At 35.1% G+C, this 21,339-nt stretch overlaps 7 non-coding genes across 7 annotated transcripts; all 7 read left to right on the top strand.

Annotated features, from left to right (window-relative positions):
* The first annotated feature begins 821 nt into the window (after nt 1-821).
* On the top strand, nt 822-905 carry TRNAL-CAA (transfer RNA leucine (anticodon CAA)). Its single transcript has one exon. It is a non-coding gene; the product is annotated as a tRNA-Leu (tRNA).
* Nucleotides 906-2,684: 1,779 nt separating this feature from the next.
* TRNAL-CAA (transfer RNA leucine (anticodon CAA)) lies at nt 2,685-2,768 on the top strand. Its single transcript has one exon. It is a non-coding gene; the product is annotated as a tRNA-Leu (tRNA).
* A 1,780-nt stretch (nt 2,769-4,548) lies between these two features.
* On the top strand, nt 4,549-4,632 carry TRNAL-CAA (transfer RNA leucine (anticodon CAA)). Its single transcript has one exon. It is a non-coding gene; the product is annotated as a tRNA-Leu (tRNA).
* Nucleotides 4,633-6,412: 1,780 nt separating this feature from the next.
* On the top strand, nt 6,413-6,496 carry TRNAL-CAA (transfer RNA leucine (anticodon CAA)). Its single transcript has one exon. It is a non-coding gene; the product is annotated as a tRNA-Leu (tRNA).
* Nucleotides 6,497-8,276: 1,780 nt separating this feature from the next.
* TRNAL-CAA (transfer RNA leucine (anticodon CAA)) lies at nt 8,277-8,360 on the top strand. Its single transcript has one exon. It is a non-coding gene; the product is annotated as a tRNA-Leu (tRNA).
* Nucleotides 8,361-10,140: 1,780 nt separating this feature from the next.
* TRNAL-CAA (transfer RNA leucine (anticodon CAA)) lies at nt 10,141-10,224 on the top strand. The gene has a single exon. It is a non-coding gene; the product is annotated as a tRNA-Leu (tRNA).
* Nucleotides 10,225-20,323: 10,099 nt separating this feature from the next.
* Nucleotides 20,324-20,407, top strand: TRNAL-CAA (transfer RNA leucine (anticodon CAA)). Its single transcript has one exon. It is a non-coding gene; the product is annotated as a tRNA-Leu (tRNA).
* The last annotated feature ends 932 nt before the right edge of the window (nt 20,408-21,339 follow it).

The raw sequence follows: 21,339 nt of genomic DNA, 5'->3' as shown, positions 1-21,339 counted from the left end.
AGAGGCACTAAATATCATGGTATATTCATGCCTAATTAAAAGAACAATAGCAAGAAAGCAAAGCCTAGCGACTTCAAGTCATTTTCACCTTTTCCAAGTACTTTCGTTATCTTTAAAAAACCCTTTCCTACAAAGTCATTGTCATTTACTCTTTATTCATAAAGTCATAAATTTCGTTTAGAATTGTTTTCAAAACACTTTTCGCTGTTCTTAAACCAGAAACAAACTTAACCATGAGTCAAATCACCGTAATGATAGTTCTTGAGACACATGTCCTAGGATCAATCTAGTCGATCCTGTAAGTTACCAAAAATTCATATATATTGGAAGACTAGCGTTTGTTTATCAGAAATCATTGGTAAACACCCACGCACTATTTTCCTTCAGATCAAACAATATGTACACCGCTAACAATCGTGAAAAAATTGTGAACCCCAGATATAACATCTTTTCCTTGTCACTACATAAAGTGTCATACATATGGGTTCTCTTAAAAGAATCTTCTCTAATATCATTGATAATATCTTCTAGTTGGTCATCCATATCATTATAACCTTCATCTATGTGTCACTTAGTTGGGTTTTTTGTCACTTCACCACCCTATTTCCATGTCGTATAATTTTCACAAATTCAATCACAACATCGATAATTCAATATTTCTTTCTTTCCATGTCTGTAAACACCACAAAAATTCGATTATAAAGATAAAGAGAGAAATGAGAAAAGATAACTATAAGTCTAACCTCAAATATGCCAGAATCAAATCAAAACTGAGCATTCATAACATTGAGTTAAGTAATTAAGTAAAATATTAATATCAAGTCAGGATGGCCGAGTGGTCTAAGGCGCCAGACTCAAGTTCTGGTCTTCGTGAGAGGGCGTGGGTTCAAATCCCACTTCTGACAAACATGTATTGTTTTTCCAATTTATTATCTTCAAGTATGGGGCACTTCTGTATCTGCTAGATGAGGAACATCAGTCTCTACCGATATAAAGTCTACTATTTTGAATGGGCCATTAAAGAAGGAGGTTTATATCAAACAACCACTAAATTTGAGATCAAAGGGAAATAAGAGAAGGTGTATATACTAAAAAAGGTTGTATATGGATTGAATATGCATCTAGAGCATGGAACAAATGAGTAAACAATTTTCTCATCAATATAGGATTAAAAAAATGAACATCAGAACATGTAGTATATGTAAAGGGATCAAATGGGCAAGATCAGACCATACCATGCAAATATATAGATAATTTATTGGTCACATAATAAAATGAAATTGAAATAATAAGATTCAAATCTAGCATGATGAGTGAGTTTGAAATTTCTGACCTAGGGGACTTGGCTTACTTCCTAGGAATTTAATCTGTGAATACAAAAGGTTGAGATATCTTGCATCATAAGAAATATGCATTAAACAATTTGAAGAAATTCAAAATGAGTAATTACAATCCTGCAATCACTCATATGGAAACATTAATAAATTAAATAATGAAATAAAAGATGAGCTTCGAGATACAACCTTATATAAGGGGCTTGGCTTACTTCCTAGGAATTTAATCTGTGAATACAAAAGGTTGAGTTTTCTTGCATCATAAGAAATATGCATAAAACAATTTGAAGAAATTCAAAATGAGTAATTTCAATCCTGCAATCACTCATATGGAAACATTAATAAATTAAAGAATGAAATAAAAGATGAGCTTGTAGATACAACCTTATATAAAAAAATCATTGACTCACTAAGGTATCTATGTAACACAAAACTAGATATTTGTCAAAGTGTTGGCTTGCTAAGTAGGTTGATGGAGAAACCTAGAACATGTCACCTACTAGCAACCAAAAGAATTTTGAAGTACTTTAGAGGCACTAAATATCATGGTATATTCATGCCTAATTAAAAGAACAATAGCAAGAAAGCAAAGCCTAGCGACTTCAAGTCATTTTCACCTTTTCCAAGTACTTTCGTTATCTTTAAAAAACCCTTTCCTACAAAGTCATCGTCATTTACTCTTTATTCATAAAGTCATAAATTTCGTTTAGAATTGTTTTCAAAACACTTTTCGCTGTTCTTAAACCAGAAACAAACTTAACCATGAGTCAAATCACCGTAATGATAGTTCTTGAGACACATGTCCTAGGATCAATCTAGTCGATCCTGTAAGTTACCAAAAATTCATATATATTGGAAGACTAGCGTTTGTTTATCAGAAATCATTGGTAAACACCCACGCACTATTTTCCTTCAGATCAAACAATATGTACACCGCTAACAATCGTGAAAAAATTGTGAACCCCAGATATAACATCTTTTCCTTGTCACTACATAAAGTGTCATACATATGGGTTCTCTTAAAAGAATCTTCTCTAATATCATTGATAATATCTTCTAGTTGGTCATCCATATCATTATAACCTTCATCTATGTGTCACTTAGTTGGGTTTTTTGTCACTTCACCACCCTATTTCCATGTCGTATAATTTTCACAAATTCAATCACAACATCGATAATTCAATATTTCTTTCTTTCCATGTCTGTAAACACCACAAAAATTCGATTATAAAGATAAAGAGAGAAATGAGAAAAGATAACTATAAGTCTAACCTCAAATATGCCAGAATCAAATCAAAACTGAGCATTCATAACATTGAGTTAAGTAATTAAGTAAAATATTAATATCAAGTCAGGATGGCCGAGTGGTCTAAGGCGCCAGACTCAAGTTCTGGTCTTCGTGAGAGGGCGTGGGTTCAAATCCCACTTCTGACAAACATGTATTGTTTTTCCAATTTATTATCTTCAAGTATGGGGCACTTCTGTATCTGCTAGATGAGGAACATCAGTCTCTACCGATATAAAGTCTACTATTTTGAATGGGCCATTAAAGAAGGAGGTTTATATCAAACAACCACTAAATTTGAGATCAAAGGGAAATAAGAGAAGGTGTATATACTAAAAAAAGGTTGTATATGGATTGAATATGCATCTAGAGCATGGAACAAATGAGTAAACAATTTTCTCATCAATATAGGATTAAAAAAATGAACATCAGAACATGTAGTATATGTAAAGGGATCAAATGGGCAAGATCAGACCATACCATGCAAATATATAGATAATTTATTGGTCACATAATAAAATGAAATTGAAATAATAAGATTCAAATCTAGCATGATGAGTGAGTTTGAAATTTCTGACCTAGGGGACTTGGCTTACTTCCTAGGAATTTAATCTGTGAATACAAAAGGTTGAGATATCTTGCATCATAAGAAATATGCATTAAACAATTTGAAGAAATTCAAAATGAGTAATTACAATCCTGCAATCACTCATATGGAAACATTAATAAATTAAATAATGAAATAAAAGATGAGCTTCGAGATACAACCTTATATAAGGGGCTTGGCTTACTTCCTAGGAATTTAATCTGTGAATACAAAAGGTTGAGTTTTCTTGCATCATAAGAAATATGCATAAAACAATTTGAAGAAATTCAAAATGAGTAATTTCAATCCTGCAATCACTCATATGGAAACATTAATAAATTAAAGAATGAAATAAAAGATGAGCTTGTAGATACAACCTTATATAAAAAAATCATTGACTCACTAAGGTATCTATGTAACACAAAACTAGATATTTGTCAAAGTGTTGGCTTGCTAAGTAGGTTGATGGAGAAACCTAGAACATGTCACCTACTAGCAACCAAAAGAATTTTGAAGTACTTTAGAGGCACTAAATATCATGGTATATTCATGCCTAATTAAAAGAACAATAGCAAGAAAGCAAAGCCTAGCGACTTCAAGTCATTTTCACCTTTTCCAAGTACTTTCGTTATCTTTAAAAAACCCTTTCCTACAAAGTCATCGTCATTTACTCTTTATTCATAAAGTCATAAATTTCGTTTAGAATTGTTTTCAAAACACTTTTCGCTGTTCTTAAACCAGAAACAAACTTAACCATGAGTCAAATCACCGTAATGATAGTTCTTGAGACACATGTCCTAGGATCAATCTAGTCGATCCTGTAAGTTACCAAAAATTCATATATATTGGAAGACTAGCGTTTGTTTATCAGAAATCATTGGTAAACACCCACGCACTATTTTCCTTCAGATCAAACAATATGTACACCGCTAACAATCGTGAAAAAATTGTGAACCCCAGATATAACATCTTTTCCTTGTCACTACATAAAGTGTCATACATATGGGTTCTCTTAAAAGAATCTTCTCTAATATCATTGATAATATCTTCTAGTTGGTCATCCATATCATTATAACCTTCATCTATGTGTCACTTAGTTGGGTTTTTTGTCACTTCACCACCCTATTTCCATGTCGTATAATTTTCACAAATTCAATCACAACATCGATAATTCAATATTTCTTTCTTTCCATGTCTGTAAACACCACAAAAATTCGATTATAAAGATAAAGAGAGAAATGAGAAAAGATAACTATAAGTCTAACCTCAAATATGCCAGAATCAAATCAAAACTGAGCATTCATAACATTGAGTTAAGTAATTAAGTAAAATATTAATATCAAGTCAGGATGGCCGAGTGGTCTAAGGCGCCAGACTCAAGTTCTGGTCTTCGTGAGAGGGCGTGGGTTCAAATCCCACTTCTGACAAACATGTATTGTTTTTCCAATTTATTATCTTCAAGTATGGGGCACTTCTGTATCTGCTAGATGAGGAACATCAGTCTCTACCGATATAAAGTCTACTATTTTGAATGGGCCATTAAAGAAGGAGGTTTATATCAAACAACCACTAAATTTGAGATCAAAGGGAAATAAGAGAAGGTGTATATACTAAAAAAAGGTTGTATATGGATTGAATATGCATCTAGAGCATGGAACAAATGAGTAAACAATTTTCTCATCAATATAGGATTAAAAAAATGAACATCAGAACATGTAGTATATGTAAAGGGATCAAATGGGCAAGATCAGACCATACCATGCAAATATATAGATAATTTATTGGTCACATAATAAAATGAAATTGAAATAATAAGATTCAAATCTAGCATGATGAGTGAGTTTGAAATTTCTGACCTAGGGGACTTGGCTTACTTCCTAGGAATTTAATCTGTGAATACAAAAGGTTGAGATATCTTGCATCATAAGAAATATGCATTAAACAATTTGAAGAAATTCAAAATGAGTAATTACAATCCTGCAATCACTCATATGGAAACATTAATAAATTAAATAATGAAATAAAAGATGAGCTTCGAGATACAACCTTATATAAGGGGCTTGGCTTACTTCCTAGGAATTTAATCTGTGAATACAAAAGGTTGAGTTTTCTTGCATCATAAGAAATATGCATAAAACAATTTGAAGAAATTCAAAATGAGTAATTTCAATCCTGCAATCACTCATATGGAAACATTAATAAATTAAAGAATGAAATAAAAGATGAGCTTGTAGATACAACCTTATATAAAAAAATCATTGACTCACTAAGGTATCTATGTAACACAAAACTAGATATTTGTCAAAGTGTTGGCTTGCTAAGTAGGTTGATGGAGAAACCTAGAACATGTCACCTACTAGCAACCAAAAGAATTTTGAAGTACTTTAGAGGCACTAAATATCATGGTATATTCATGCCTAATTAAAAGAACAATAGCAAGAAAGCAAAGCCTAGCGACTTCAAGTCATTTTCACCTTTTCCAAGTACTTTCGTTATCTTTAAAAAACCCTTTCCTACAAAGTCATCGTCATTTACTCTTTATTCATAAAGTCATAAATTTCGTTTAGAATTGTTTTCAAAACACTTTTCGCTGTTCTTAAACCAGAAACAAACTTAACCATGAGTCAAATCACCGTAATGATAGTTCTTGAGACACATGTCCTAGGATCAATCTAGTCGATCCTGTAAGTTACCAAAAATTCATATATATTGGAAGACTAGCGTTTGTTTATCAGAAATCATTGGTAAACACCCACGCACTATTTTCCTTCAGATCAAACAATATGTACACCGCTAACAATCGTGAAAAAATTGTGAACCCCAGATATAACATCTTTTCCTTGTCACTACATAAAGTGTCATACATATGGGTTCTCTTAAAAGAATCTTCTCTAATATCATTGATAATATCTTCTAGTTGGTCATCCATATCATTATAACCTTCATCTATGTGTCACTTAGTTGGGTTTTTTGTCACTTCACCACCCTATTTCCATGTCGTATAATTTTCACAAATTCAATCACAACATCGATAATTCAATATTTCTTTCTTTCCATGTCTGTAAACACCACAAAAATTCGATTATAAAGATAAAGAGAGAAATGAGAAAAGATAACTATAAGTCTAACCTCAAATATGCCAGAATCAAATCAAAACTGAGCATTCATAACATTGAGTTAAGTAATTAAGTAAAATATTAATATCAAGTCAGGATGGCCGAGTGGTCTAAGGCGCCAGACTCAAGTTCTGGTCTTCGTGAGAGGGCGTGGGTTCAAATCCCACTTCTGACAAACATGTATTGTTTTTCCAATTTATTATCTTCAAGTATGGGGCACTTCTGTATCTGCTAGATGAGGAACATCAGTCTCTACCGATATAAAGTCTACTATTTTGAATGGGCCATTAAAGAAGGAGGTTTATATCAAACAACCACTAAATTTGAGATCAAAGGGAAATAAGAGAAGGTGTATATACTAAAAAAAGGTTGTATATGGATTGAATATGCATCTAGAGCATGGAACAAATGAGTAAACAATTTTCTCATCAATATAGGATTAAAAAAATGAACATCAGAACATGTAGTATATGTAAAGGGATCAAATGGGCAAGATCAGACCATACCATGCAAATATATAGATAATTTATTGGTCACATAATAAAATGAAATTGAAATAATAAGATTCAAATCTAGCATGATGAGTGAGTTTGAAATTTCTGACCTAGGGGACTTGGCTTACTTCCTAGGAATTTAATCTGTGAATACAAAAGGTTGAGATATCTTGCATCATAAGAAATATGCATTAAACAATTTGAAGAAATTCAAAATGAGTAATTACAATCCTGCAATCACTCATATGGAAACATTAATAAATTAAATAATGAAATAAAAGATGAGCTTCGAGATACAACCTTATATAAGGGGCTTGGCTTACTTCCTAGGAATTTAATCTGTGAATACAAAAGGTTGAGTTTTCTTGCATCATAAGAAATATGCATAAAACAATTTGAAGAAATTCAAAATGAGTAATTTCAATCCTGCAATCACTCATATGGAAACATTAATAAATTAAAGAATGAAATAAAAGATGAGCTTGTAGATACAACCTTATATAAAAAAATCATTGACTCACTAAGGTATCTATGTAACACAAAACTAGATATTTGTCAAAGTGTTGGCTTGCTAAGTAGGTTGATGGAGAAACCTAGAACATGTCACCTACTAGCAACCAAAAGAATTTTGAAGTACTTTAGAGGCACTAAATATCATGGTATATTCATGCCTAATTAAAAGAACAATAGCAAGAAAGCAAAGCCTAGCGACTTCAAGTCATTTTCACCTTTTCCAAGTACTTTCGTTATCTTTAAAAAACCCTTTCCTACAAAGTCATCGTCATTTACTCTTTATTCATAAAGTCATAAATTTCGTTTAGAATTGTTTTCAAAACACTTTTCGCTGTTCTTAAACCAGAAACAAACTTAACCATGAGTCAAATCACCGTAATGATAGTTCTTGAGACACATGTCCTAGGATCAATCTAGTCGATCCTGTAAGTTACCAAAAATTCATATATATTGGAAGACTAGCGTTTGTTTATCAGAAATCATTGGTAAACACCCACGCACTATTTTCCTTCAGATCAAACAATATGTACACCGCTAACAATCGTGAAAAAATTGTGAACCCCAGATATAACATCTTTTCCTTGTCACTACATAAAGTGTCATACATATGGGTTCTCTTAAAAGAATCTTCTCTAATATCATTGATAATATCTTCTAGTTGGTCATCCATATCATTATAACCTTCATCTATGTGTCACTTAGTTGGGTTTTTTGTCACTTCACCACCCTATTTCCATGTCGTATAATTTTCACAAATTCAATCACAACATCGATAATTCAATATTTCTTTCTTTCCATGTCTGTAAACACCACAAAAATTCGATTATAAAGATAAAGAGAGAAATGAGAAAAGATAACTATAAGTCTAACCTCAAATATGCCAGAATCAAATCAAAACTGAGCATTCATAACATTGAGTTAAGTAATTAAGTAAAATATTAATATCAAGTCAGGATGGCCGAGTGGTCTAAGGCGCCAGACTCAAGTTCTGGTCTTCGTGAGAGGGCGTGGGTTCAAATCCCACTTCTGACAAACATGTATTGTTTTTCCAATTTATTATCTTCAAGTATGGGGCACTTCTGTATCTGCTAGATGAGGAACATCAGTCTCTACCGATATAAAGTCTACTATTTTGAATGGGCCATTAAAGAAGGAGGTTTATATCAAACAACCACTAAATTTGAGATCAAAGGGAAATAAGAGAAGGTGTATATACTAAAAAAAGGTTGTATATGGATTGAATATGCATCTAGAGCATGGAACAAATGAGTAAACAATTTTCTCATCAATATAGGATTAAAAAAATGAACATCAGAACATGTAGTATATGTAAAGGGATCAAATGGGCAAGATCAGACCATACCATGCAAATATATAGATAATTTATTGGTCACATAATAAAATGAAATTGAAATAATAAGATTCAAATCTAGCATGATGAGTGAGTTTGAAATTTCTGACCTAGGGGACTTGGCTTACTTCCTAGGAATTTAATCTGTGAATACAAAAGGTTGAGATATCTTGCATCATAAGAAATATGCATTAAACAATTTGAAGAAATTCAAAATGAGTAATTACAATCCTGCAATCACTCATATGGAAACATTAATAAATTAAATAATGAAATAAAAGATGAGCTTCGAGATACAACCTTATATAAGGGGCTTGGCTTACTTCCTAGGAATTTAATCTGTGAATACAAAAGGTTGAGTTTTCTTGCATCATAAGAAATATGCATAAAACAATTTGAAGAAATTCAAAATGAGTAATTTCAATCCTGCAATCACTCATATGGAAACATTAATAAATTAAAGAATGAAATAAAAGATGAGCTTGTAGATACAACCTTATATAAAAAAATCATTGACTCACTAAGGTATCTATGTAACACAAAACTAGATATTTGTCAAAGTGTTGGCTTGCTAAGTAGGTTGATGGAGAAACCTAGAACATGTCACCTACTAGCAACCAAAAGAATTTTGAAGTACTTTAGAGGCACTAAATATCATGGTATATTCATGCCTAATTAAAAGAACAATAGCAAGAAAGCAAAGCCTAGCGACTTCAAGTCATTTTCACCTTTTCCAAGTACTTTCGTTATCTTTAAAAAACCCTTTCCTACAAAGTCATCGTCATTTACTCTTTATTCATAAAGTCATAAATTTCGTTTAGAATTGTTTTCAAAACACTTTTCGCTGTTCTTAAACCAGAAACAAACTTAACCATGAGTCAAATCACCGTAATGATAGTTCTTGAGACACATGTCCTAGGATCAATCTAGTCGATCCTGTAAGTTACCAAAAATACATATATATTGGAAGACTAGCGTTTGTTTATCAGAAATCATTGGTAAACACCCACGCACTATTTTCCTTCAGATCAAACAATATGTACACCGCTAACAATCGTGAAAAAATTGTGAACCCCAGATATAACATCTTTTCCTTGTCACTACATAAAGTGTCATACATATGGGTTCTCTTAAAAGAATCTTCTCTAATATCATTGATAATATCTTCTAGTTGGTCATCCATATCATTATAACCTTCATCTATGTGTCACTTAGTTGGGTTTTTTGTCACTTCACCACCCTATTTCCATGTCGTATAATTTTCACAAATTCAATCACAACATCGATAATTCAATATTTCTTTCTTTCCATGTCTGTAAACACCACAAAAATTCGATTATAAAGATAAAGAGAGAAATGAGAAAAGATAACTATAAGTCTAACCTCAAATATGCCAGAATCAAATCAAAACTGAGCATTCATAACATTGAGTTAAGTAATTAAGTAAAATATTAATATCAAGTCAGGATGGCCGAGTGGTCTAAGGCGCCAGACTCAAGTTCTGGTCTTCGTGAGAGGGCGTGGGTTCAAATCCCACTTCTGACAAACATGTATTGTTTTTCCAATTTATTATCTTCAAGTATGGGGCACTTCTGTATCTGCTAGATGAGGAACATCAGTCTCTACCGATATAAAGTCTACTATTTTGAATGGGCCATTAAAGAAGGAGGTTTATATCAAACAACCACTAAATTTGAGATCAAAGGGAAATAAGAGAAGGTGTATATACTAAAAAAAGGTTGTATATGGATTGAATATGCATCTAGAGCATGGAACAAATGAGTAAACAATTTTCTCATCAATATAGGATTAAAAAAATGAACATCAGAACATGTAGTATATGTAAAGGGATCAAATGGGCAAGATCAGACCATACCATGCAAATATATAGATAATTTATTGGTCACATAATAAAATGAAATTGAAATAATAAGATTCAAATCTAGCATGATGAGTGAGTTTGAAATTTCTGACCTAGGGGACTTGGCTTACTTCCTAGGAATTTAATCTGTGAATACAAAAGGTTGAGATATCTTGCATCATAAGAAATATGCATTAAACAATTTGAAGAAATTCAAAATGAGTAATTACAATCCTGCAATCACTCATATGGAAACATTAATAAATTAAATAATGAAATAAAAGATGAGCTTCGAGATACAACCTTATATAAGGGGCTTGGCTTACTTCCTAGGAATTTAATCTGTGAATACAAAAGGTTGAGTTTTCTTGCATCATAAGAAATATGCATAAAACAATTTGAAGAAATTCAAAATGAGTAATTTCAATCCTGCAATCACTCATATGGAAACATTAATAAATTAAAGAATGAAATAAAAGATGAGCTTGTAGATACAACCTTATATAAAAAAATCATTGACTCACTAAGGTATCTATGTAACACAAAACTAGATATTTGTCAAAGTGTTGGCTTGCTAAGTAGGTTGATGGAGAAACCTAGAACATGTCACCTACTAGCAACCAAAAGAATTTTGAAGTACTTTAGAGGCACTAAATATCATGGTATATTCATGCCTAATTAAAAGAACAATAGCAAGAAAGCAAAGCCTAGCGACTTCAAGTCATTTTCACCTTTTCCAAGTACTTTCGTTATCTTTAAAAAACCCTTTCCTACAAAGTCATCGTCATTTACTCTTTATTCATAAAGTCATAAATTTCGTTTAGAATTGTTTTCAAAACACTTTTCGCTGTTCTTAAACCAGAAACAAACTTAACCATGAGTCAAATCACCGTAATGATAGTTCTTGAGACACTTGTCCTAGGATCAATCTAGTCGATCCTGTAAGTTACCAAAAATTCATATATATTGGAAGACTAGCGTTTGTTTATCAGAAATCATTGGTAAACACCCACGCACTATTTTCCTTCAGATCAAACAATATGTACACTGTAACACCCTTCTAAATACCCCAAATTATTATAATTAAAATACACATATATTCATCAGAGTAATTATGCCCCGAAGGGTGTCACACAATCATTTCACTCCATTCATCAAATATCCTGTCATGCTCATTTATTTAAATCAAAATAAGGTCTTTTGCATAATTCGCAGCGGAATCAAATTCAACATCAATGTAAAACATGTAACACTATACATGTAAATCATCCAACAACCAATATCAAATTAATTAAAACATTCCCTCCCGATGTTACATCTATCAGAGCATGACCCATAAGAAACTACTCTAGACTCCAAGCATAAGCTTCTACTCAACTTATTTCTCGTTACCTGAAAAATAGGCGTAAGGGTGAGTTCCTCAATCAATATAATAAGCATTATAGAACAACATGTAATGCCAAGTAATTAACACATTAATTCACCCTAATTAGACTACGCATTCAGCAACAGTAATATCCATTCAAACATCATACTCAACAGTACAATCTCCATCATATTCAATCATTAACAACACAACACACAACACACATATGATACTGGAATACATCCATTCATATCATATGCCATACATTCATTATGCAATGAGACTCTATGCATGCGGTACCGACTATTTGTGAACATATAGTTCAACCTCACCGTCCAAATCCAGGCACGGCTACCAAGCTCACTAGTCCCACTCATTTGAGACATAGTGACTCACTCACTAATTCCTCACCATGGGAATTAGCTACCACCCCAAATGGGCCATGAAATGCACGCTAATCACCTAGCATGCAAACATCAACAACAACAATCAAATGATATACTCACTAATTCCTCACCATGGGAATTAGCTACCACCCCAAATGGGCCACAACATGCATGCTAACCACCTAGCAATGCAACATCAACAACAATCAAGAATAGGCACATGCTCACACTCTAAGCCATAATACAGTCTATTCACAAACGTATACATTCACATCATCATGTATACCATCACACATTATCAACATAATTAATCACAAAAGCATATCATATCATGCCACATAATCAAACACAGTACTAGCCCGCTCTATTCATACCTATACCACTCAAAACAACGGGAAACGATCCCTACAACATCATATCTCAGCTAAGTACATCACTCAGCCTAAACAACCAAAAACTGCACAACAACAGTTCAGGAAAAATCCCAACTCTGCCCATACGCGTACTGTCCATGCCATACGCGTAATCCTCAAACCTGCCCATCAATCAAATACGCGTATGGCGCATTTCCTCGATACAACCATCCCATGGTTATTACTACCCAGTACATATTATCATATAATACCCTTTAACCGATGATAAACCAGAACCCCCCTTACCTGAGTAAATCCAGCAGTCTCTGAGCTCCAAGCTTTCCCTTCCTTCAACCTTCGTTCTTTTGCTTTTTGCCCTTTCTGCCTCTTTTCCCTTTTTCACGTGAAAACCTTTTTCCAAAAATTGGGACTTTTTATTATTCCAACTTATATACTCCAATAATATTATTCCACTAAATAATTATCCCAATAATTATTATTCCAAAATAATAATAATAATAATTCAAATATTCTAATTAAATTAATAAACATATTATTAATTTAATTTAAATAAATACATATTATTATCGGGGTGTTACAACTCTCCCCCACTAAAAGAGTTTTCGTCCTCGAAAACATACCTCAAGCGAACAACTCCGGATAAGACTCCTTCATCTGACTCTCAAGTTCCCAAGTCACATTGCCACCTGCTGGTCCTCCCCAAGTTACCTTCACTAAGGCAATCTCTTTACCCCGCAACTGCTTCAACTCTCGATCCTCGATCCTCATAGGTGATGTTTCAACAGTCAGGTTATCTCTCACCTGTACATCATCTACTTGGACTACATGTGACGGATCATGAATGTACCTCCTCAACTGAGACACATGAAAAACATCATGCAAATTCGCAAGCGACGGCGGTAAAGCGATGCGATAGGCTACCTCTCCTATCTTCTCCAAAATCTGATAAGGACCAATAAATCGAGGCGTCAACTTCTTCGACTTCAAAGCTCGACCAACACCGGTTATCGGAGTAACACGAAGAAACACATGGTCTCCCTCTTGAAACTCAAGTGACTTCCTCCTCTTATCATGATAACTCTTCTGACGACTCTGAGCAATTCTCATCTTCTCCTGAATCATCTTAATCTTTTCTGTAGTTTGTTGAACAATCTCCGGTCCAACCACAGCACTCTCACCGGACTCATACCAACACAAAGGTGTCCGACATCTCCTACCATACAAAGCTTCAAACGGTGCCATACCAATACTCGAATGAAAACTATTGTTGTAGGTAAACTCAATCAAAGGCAAATAACAATCCCAAGCACCTCCTTTTTCCAAAACACAAGCTCTCAAAAGATCTTCTAATGACTGAATCGTCCTCTCAGTCTGGCCATCAGTCTGCGGATGATATGCAGAACTCAATCTCAGCTTAGTTCCCAAAGCTCTCTGCAACCCTTCCCAAAACTTCGATGTAAATCTAGGATCTCTGTCTGAAACAATACTCGACGGAATACCATGCAAACTTACAATCTTCTCAATATACAACTCGGCTAATCTCTCTAATGGATAATCCATTCTGATCGGAATGAAATGAGCCGACTTCGTCAACCTATCAACAATCACCCAAATAGCCTCAAAACTCTTACTTGTCCTCGGCAAACCAGAAACAAAATCCATACTGATACTATCCCACTTCCACTCAGGAATAGCCAACGGTTGCATTAGCCCAGACGGCTTCTGATGCTCAATCTTTGACTTCTGACAAGTCAAACAGGAATAAACAAAACTCGCGATTTCTTTCTTCATTCCCGGCCACCAAAATAACTTCTTCAAATCATGGTACATCTTCGTAGCTCCAGGATGAATACTCAGGCCACTACGGTGTCCTTCTTCAAGAATACTCTTCTTAAGCTCAGTAACATCCGGAATACACACCCGACTACCAAATCTCAAAACACCATTCTCATCAACTCTGAATTCACCACCTTGACCTTGATTCACTAAAGTCAACTTATCAATCAAAAGCACATCGGATTTCTGACCCTCTCTGATCTCATCCAGAATACCACTTGTTAACTTCAGCATTCCCAATTTAACACTATTGTGAGTACTCTCACACACCAAACTCAAGTCTCTAAACTGCTCAATTAAATCCAATTCCTTAACCATTAACATAGACATATGCAATGATTTCCGACTCAATGCATCAGCTACTACATTTGCTTTACCCGGATGATAATTCAAACCAAAATCATAATCCTTCAGAAACTCTAACCATCTCCTCTGTCTCATATTCAGCTCTTTCTGATCAAACAAATACTTTAAACTCTTATGGTCACTGAAAACCTCAAATCTTGATCCATACAAATAATGCCTCCACAACTTCAGAACAAATACCACAGCTGCCAACTCTAAATCGTGTGTCGGATAGTTCCTCTCATGAACCCTTAGCTGTCTCGAAGCATAAGCTATAACCTGCTTATTCTGCATCAACACACCACCGAAACCCAACAATGAAGCATCACAATAAACCTCAAATAATTCCGACGAACTCGGTAATATCAGAATAGGAGCAGTAGTTAACCTTCTCTTTAACTCTTGGAAACCTTCTTCACACTTTGAGTCCCAAACAAATGCTTGCCCCTTTCTAGTCAACATTGTCAACGGTAACGCCAACTTGGAAAATCCCTCAATGAACTTCCTATAGTAACCAGCCAATCCAAGGAAACTTCGAATCTCAACAACAGACTTAGGAGCTTCCCACTTAGATACCGCTTCTATCTTAGAAGGATCAACAGCAACACCACCTCTTGAAATCACATGACCAAGAAAACTAACCTCTTCTAACCAAAATTCACATTTGGACAGTTTAGCAAATAACTTCTTTTCTCTTAGAACTTTTAAAACCACTCTCAAATGCTCAGCATGCTCTTCTTCAGATTTCGAATACACCAAAATGTCATCAATAAACACTACCACAAACTGATCTAGATACGGATGGAAAATCCTATTCATATACTCCATAAATACTCCAGGCGCATTAGTCACACCAAAAGGCATTACAGAATACTCATAATGTCCATACCTTGTTCTGAAAGCAGTCTTCTGAATGTCTTCAGTTTTCACACGTATCTGATGATACCCAGATCTCAAATCTATTTTGCTGAACACACTAGCACCAACCAATTGATCCATTAAATCATCAATCCTCGGTAAAGGATACCGATTCTTGATCGTCACTTTATTCAGTTGCCTGTAGTCCACACACAACCTCATAGTACCTTCTTTCTTCTTAACCAACAACACTGGTGCACCCCACGGTGACACACTCGGACGAATGAATTTCTTATCTAACAAATCTTCCAACTGACTCTTCAATTCAGCTAGTTCAACAGCAGACATACGATAAGGAGCCATCGATATCGGTCTAGTACCAGATACCAAATCAATCGAGAACTCAACTTCACGCTCTGGCGGCAATTCATTCACTTCTTCCGGAAACACATCAGGAAAATCACACACCACAGCGAGATCGCCAATCACCAGTTTATCTTTAGCCTCCAAAGTCGCTAACAGCATAAACAACTCTGCCCCATCAGCTACTTCCTCATTCACTTGCCTTGCTGATAGAAACAAACTCTTTTCTCCCTCCACCTCAGGAAAAATCACAGTCTTATCGAAACAGTTGATATAGACTCGGTTAAACACCAACCAATTCATACCCAAGATAACATCAATCTGCACTAACGGAAGACACACAAGGTCTATCCCAAAGTCTCTACCAAAAATACTCAAAGGACAACCCAAACAAACCGAAGTAGTAGTCACTGAACCCTTCGCAGGAGTATCAATCACCATACTCCCATGCATCTCAGATATTTCTAACTTAAGCTTCACAGCACAATCCAACGATATAAAAGAATGAGTAGCACCTGTGTCAATAATAGCTACAAGAGGAAAGCCATTAATATAACACGTACCTCGGATCAAACGATCATCTGCAGAAGTCTCAGAACCTGATAAAGCAAAAACCTTGCCTCCTGACTGATTCTCTTTCTTCGGCTTAGGACACTGTGGACTGATATGACCCAACTCTCCACAGTTGAAACAAGTCACAGTCTTCAACCGGCAATCTGCAGCTAAATGACCACCTTTTCCACACTTGAAACACTTCTTCTCATTACTGGTACACTCATGGATACGATGTCCAGCCTGACCACATCTGTAACACTTGGCAGGAGCACTAGAGTCTCCCCCACTAGGCCTCTTCATCCCACTCTGTCTCTGAAAACCTTTGCCAGCAGCATACGGTTTTCCACGATCAATCTGATTCTTGCCCTTCCTATCAACCCTCTGCTGATAACTCTCAGCTCTAGCCTTGGAATCCTGCTCGAAAATCCTGCAACAGTCAACCAAATCAGAAAACACTCTAATCCTCTGATATCCAATCGCTTGCTTGATCTCGGGACGCAACCCGTTCTCAAACTTCACACACTTTGAAAATTCCCCAGCAGCCTCAGCATAGGGAGTATAATACTTAGACAACTCTGTGAACTTAGCAGCATACTCAGTAACAGACCTGTTACCCTGCTTCAATTCCAAGAACTCAATTTCTTTCTTTCCTCTGACATCCTCGGGAAAATACTTCCTCAGAAATCTCTCTCTGAACACAGTCCAAGAAATCTCAGCATCTCCAGCAGCTTCCAACTCAGTGCGAGTAGCAACCCACCAATCATCAGCTTCTTCTGACAGCATATGTGTACCGAACCTGACCTTCTGGTTATCAGCACACTCAGTTACTCTGAAGATCCTCTCTATCTCCTTCAACCACCTCTGAGCACCATCTGGATCGTATGCTCCCTTGAACATTGGAGGATTGTTCTTCTGGAACTCACTCAGTTGACGAGCAGCTCCCATTCCCACAACATTCGGATTTCCTCCAAGTACTCCAGCTAGCATACCCAGAGCCTCAGCAATCGCAGCATCATCTCTACCTCTTCCAGCCATCTCTATTCTGAAAACCCAAACAAGCTAAACAAATAAGTACTGATAGGGTTACACAACGCCTATCCCGTACAGGGGAAACAGAATAACTACGACTCGACACGACCGACTATGCTCTGATACCACTAATGTAACACCCTTCTAAATACCCCAAATTATTATAATTAAAATACACATATATTCATCAGAGTAATTATGCCCCGAAGGGTGTCACACAATCATTTCACTCCATTCATCAAATATCCTGTCATGCTCATTTATTTAAATCAAAATAAGGTCTTTTGCATAATTCGCAGCGGAATCAAATTCAACATCAATGTAAAACATGTAACACTATACATGTAAATCATCCAACAACCAATATCAAATTAATTAAAACATTCCCTCCCGATGTTACATCTATCAGAGCATGACCCATAAGAAACTACTCTAGACTCCAAGCATAAGCTTCTACTCAACTTATTTCTCGTTACCTGAAAAATAGGCGTAAGGGTGAGTTCCTCAATCAATATAATAAGCATTATAGAACAACATGTAATGCCAAGTAATTAACACATTAATTCACCCTAATTAGACTACGCATTCAGCAACAGTAATATCCATTCAAACATCATACTCAACAGTACAATCTCCATCATATTCAATCATTAACAACACAACACACAACACACATATGATACTGGAATACATCCATTCATATCATATGCCATACATTCATTATGCAATGAGACTCTATGCATGCGGTACCGACTATTTGTGAACATATAGTTCAACCTCACCGTCCAAATCCAGGCACGGCTACCAAGCTCACTAGTCCCACTCATTTGAGACATAGTGACTCACTCACTAATTCCTCACCATGGGAATTAGCTACCACCCCAAATGGGCCATGAAATGCACGCTAATCACCTAGCATGCAAACATCAACAACAACAATCAAATGATATACTCACTAATTCCTCACCATGGGAATTAGCTACCACCCCAAATGGGCCACAACATGCATGCTAACCACCTAGCAATGCAACATCAACAACAATCAAGAATAGGCACATGCTCACACTCTAAGCCATAATACAGTCTATTCACAAACGTATACATTCACATCATCATGTATACCATCACACATTATCAACATAATTAATCACAAAAGCATATCATATCATGCCACATAATCAAACACAGTACTAGCCCGCTCTACTAATACCTATACCACTCAAAACAACGGGAAACGATCCCTACAACATCATATCTCAGCTAAGTACATCACTCAGCCTAAACAACCAAAAACTGCACAACAACAGTTCAGGAAAAATCCCAACTCTGCCCATACGCGTACTGTCCATGCCATACGCGTATTGCCCAAACCTGGCCAACTCCATACGCGTAATGCCTACTCTCTTACGCGTATGGCGCATTTCCTCGCCCAACTCATACGCGTATCACCTATCCCATACGCGTATGCTACGCGTAACAATCTCCCCTTACGCGTACCAACAGAGACCAATTTACGTTCAAAATATCATCTTTTTCTCCCATACGCGTAAGGCTTCCCCCATACGCGTACCAGCCATCTCATACGCGTATTGCCTAGTGCCATACGCGTATGACCAGAAACCAGAACTCTCAGATCTGCTATGGCTTTCTCTGTTACGAAACCTATCTGATCTAACCTTCCACAGTCCAAATCACACAAAATAATCGTCCATATCATCTACACGAATCATATCCTATTCATCTTCACCAATCCTAACATTATCTCTTCTAATTCCTACGAATTCTTTTCAATTATCACCCAATTTCATTCATCCAATTTCATTCATCCAATTTCATTCATCCAATATTTTCACAAATCCTCATGCATCAATCAAATCAGAGATACAACCAATGGTTATTACTACCCAGTACATATTATCATATAATACCCTTTAACCGATGATAAACCCCCCTTACCTGAGTAAATCCGGCAGTCTCTGAGCTCCAAGCTTTCCCTTCCTTCAACCTTCGTTCTTTTGCTTTTTGCCCTTTCTGCCTCTTTTCCCTTTTTCACGTGAAAACCTTTTTCCAAAAATTGGGACTTTTTATTATTCCAACTTATATACTCCAATAATATTATTCCACTAAATAATTATCCCAATAATTATTATTCCAAAATAATAATAATAATAATTCAAATATTCTAATTAAATTAATAAACATATTATTAATTTAATTTAAATAAATACATATTATTATCGGGGTGTTACATACACCGCTAACAATCGTGAAAAAATTGTGAACCCCAGATATAACATCTTTTCCTTGTCACTACATAAAGTGTCATACATATGGGTTCTCTTAAAAGAATCTTCTCTAATATCATTGATAATATCTTCTAGTTGGTCATCCATATCATTATAACCTTCATCTATGTGTCACTTAGTTGGGTTTTTTGTCACTTCACCACCCTATTTCCATGTCGTATAATTTTCACAAATTCAATCACAACATCGATAATTCAATATTTCTTTCTTTCCATGTCTGTAAACACCACAAAAATTCGATTATAAAGATAAAGAGAGAAATGAGAAAAGATAACTATAAGTCTAACCTCAAATATGCCAGAATCAAATCAAAACTGAGCATTCATAACATTGAGTTAAGTAATTAAGTAAAATATTAATATCAAGTCAGGATGGCCGAGTGGTCTAAGGCGCCAGACTCAAGTTCTGGTCTTCGTGAGAGGGCGTGGGTTCAAATCCCACTTCTGACAAACATGTATTGTTTTTCCAATTTATTATCTTCAAGTATGGGGCACTTCTGTATCTGCTAGATGAGGAACATCAGTCTCTACCGATATAAAGTCTACTATTTTGAATGGGCCATTAAAGAAGGAGGTTTATATCAAACAACCACTAAATTTGAGATCAAAGGGAAATAAGAGAAGGTGTATATACTAAAAAAAGGTTGTATATGGATTGAATATGCATCTAGAGCATGGAACAAATGAGTAAACAATTTTCTCATCAATATAGGATTAAAAAAATGAACATCAGAACATGTAGTATATGTAAAGGGATCAAATGGGCAAGATCAGACCATACCATGCAAATATATAGATAATTTATTGGTCACATAATAAAATTAAATTGAAATAATAAGATTCAAATCTAGCATGATGAGTGAGTTTGAAATTTCTGACCTAGGGGACTTGGCTTACTTCCTAGGAATTTAATCTGTGAATACAAAAGGTTGAGATATCTTGCATCATAAGAAATATGCATTAAACAATTTGAAGAAATTCAAAATGAGTAATTACAATCCTGCAATCACTCATATGGAAACATTAATAAATTAAATAATGAAATAAAAGATGAGCTTCGAGATACAACCTTATATAAGGGGCTTGGCTTACTTCCTAGGAATTTAATCTGTGAATACAAAAGGTTGAGTTTTCTTGCATCATAAGAAATATGCATAAAACAATTTGAAGAAATTCAAAATGAGTAATTTCAATCCTGCAATCACTCATATGGAAACATTAATAAATTAAAGAATGAAATAAAAGATGAGCTTGTAGATACAACCTTATATAAAAAAATCATTGACTCACTAAGGTATCTATGTAACACAAAACTAGATATTTGTCAAAGTGTTGGCTTGCTAAGTAGGTTGATGGAGAAACCTAGAACATGTCACCTACTA

The sequence above is a fragment of the Lathyrus oleraceus genome, chromosome 2, assembly GCF_024323335.1.
Source record: "Lathyrus oleraceus cultivar Zhongwan6 chromosome 2, CAAS_Psat_ZW6_1.0, whole genome shotgun sequence".
Classification (NCBI taxonomy): Eukaryota; Viridiplantae; Streptophyta; class Magnoliopsida; order Fabales; family Fabaceae; genus Lathyrus; species Lathyrus oleraceus.
This window is presented reverse-complemented; position numbering and strand designations above follow the sequence as displayed.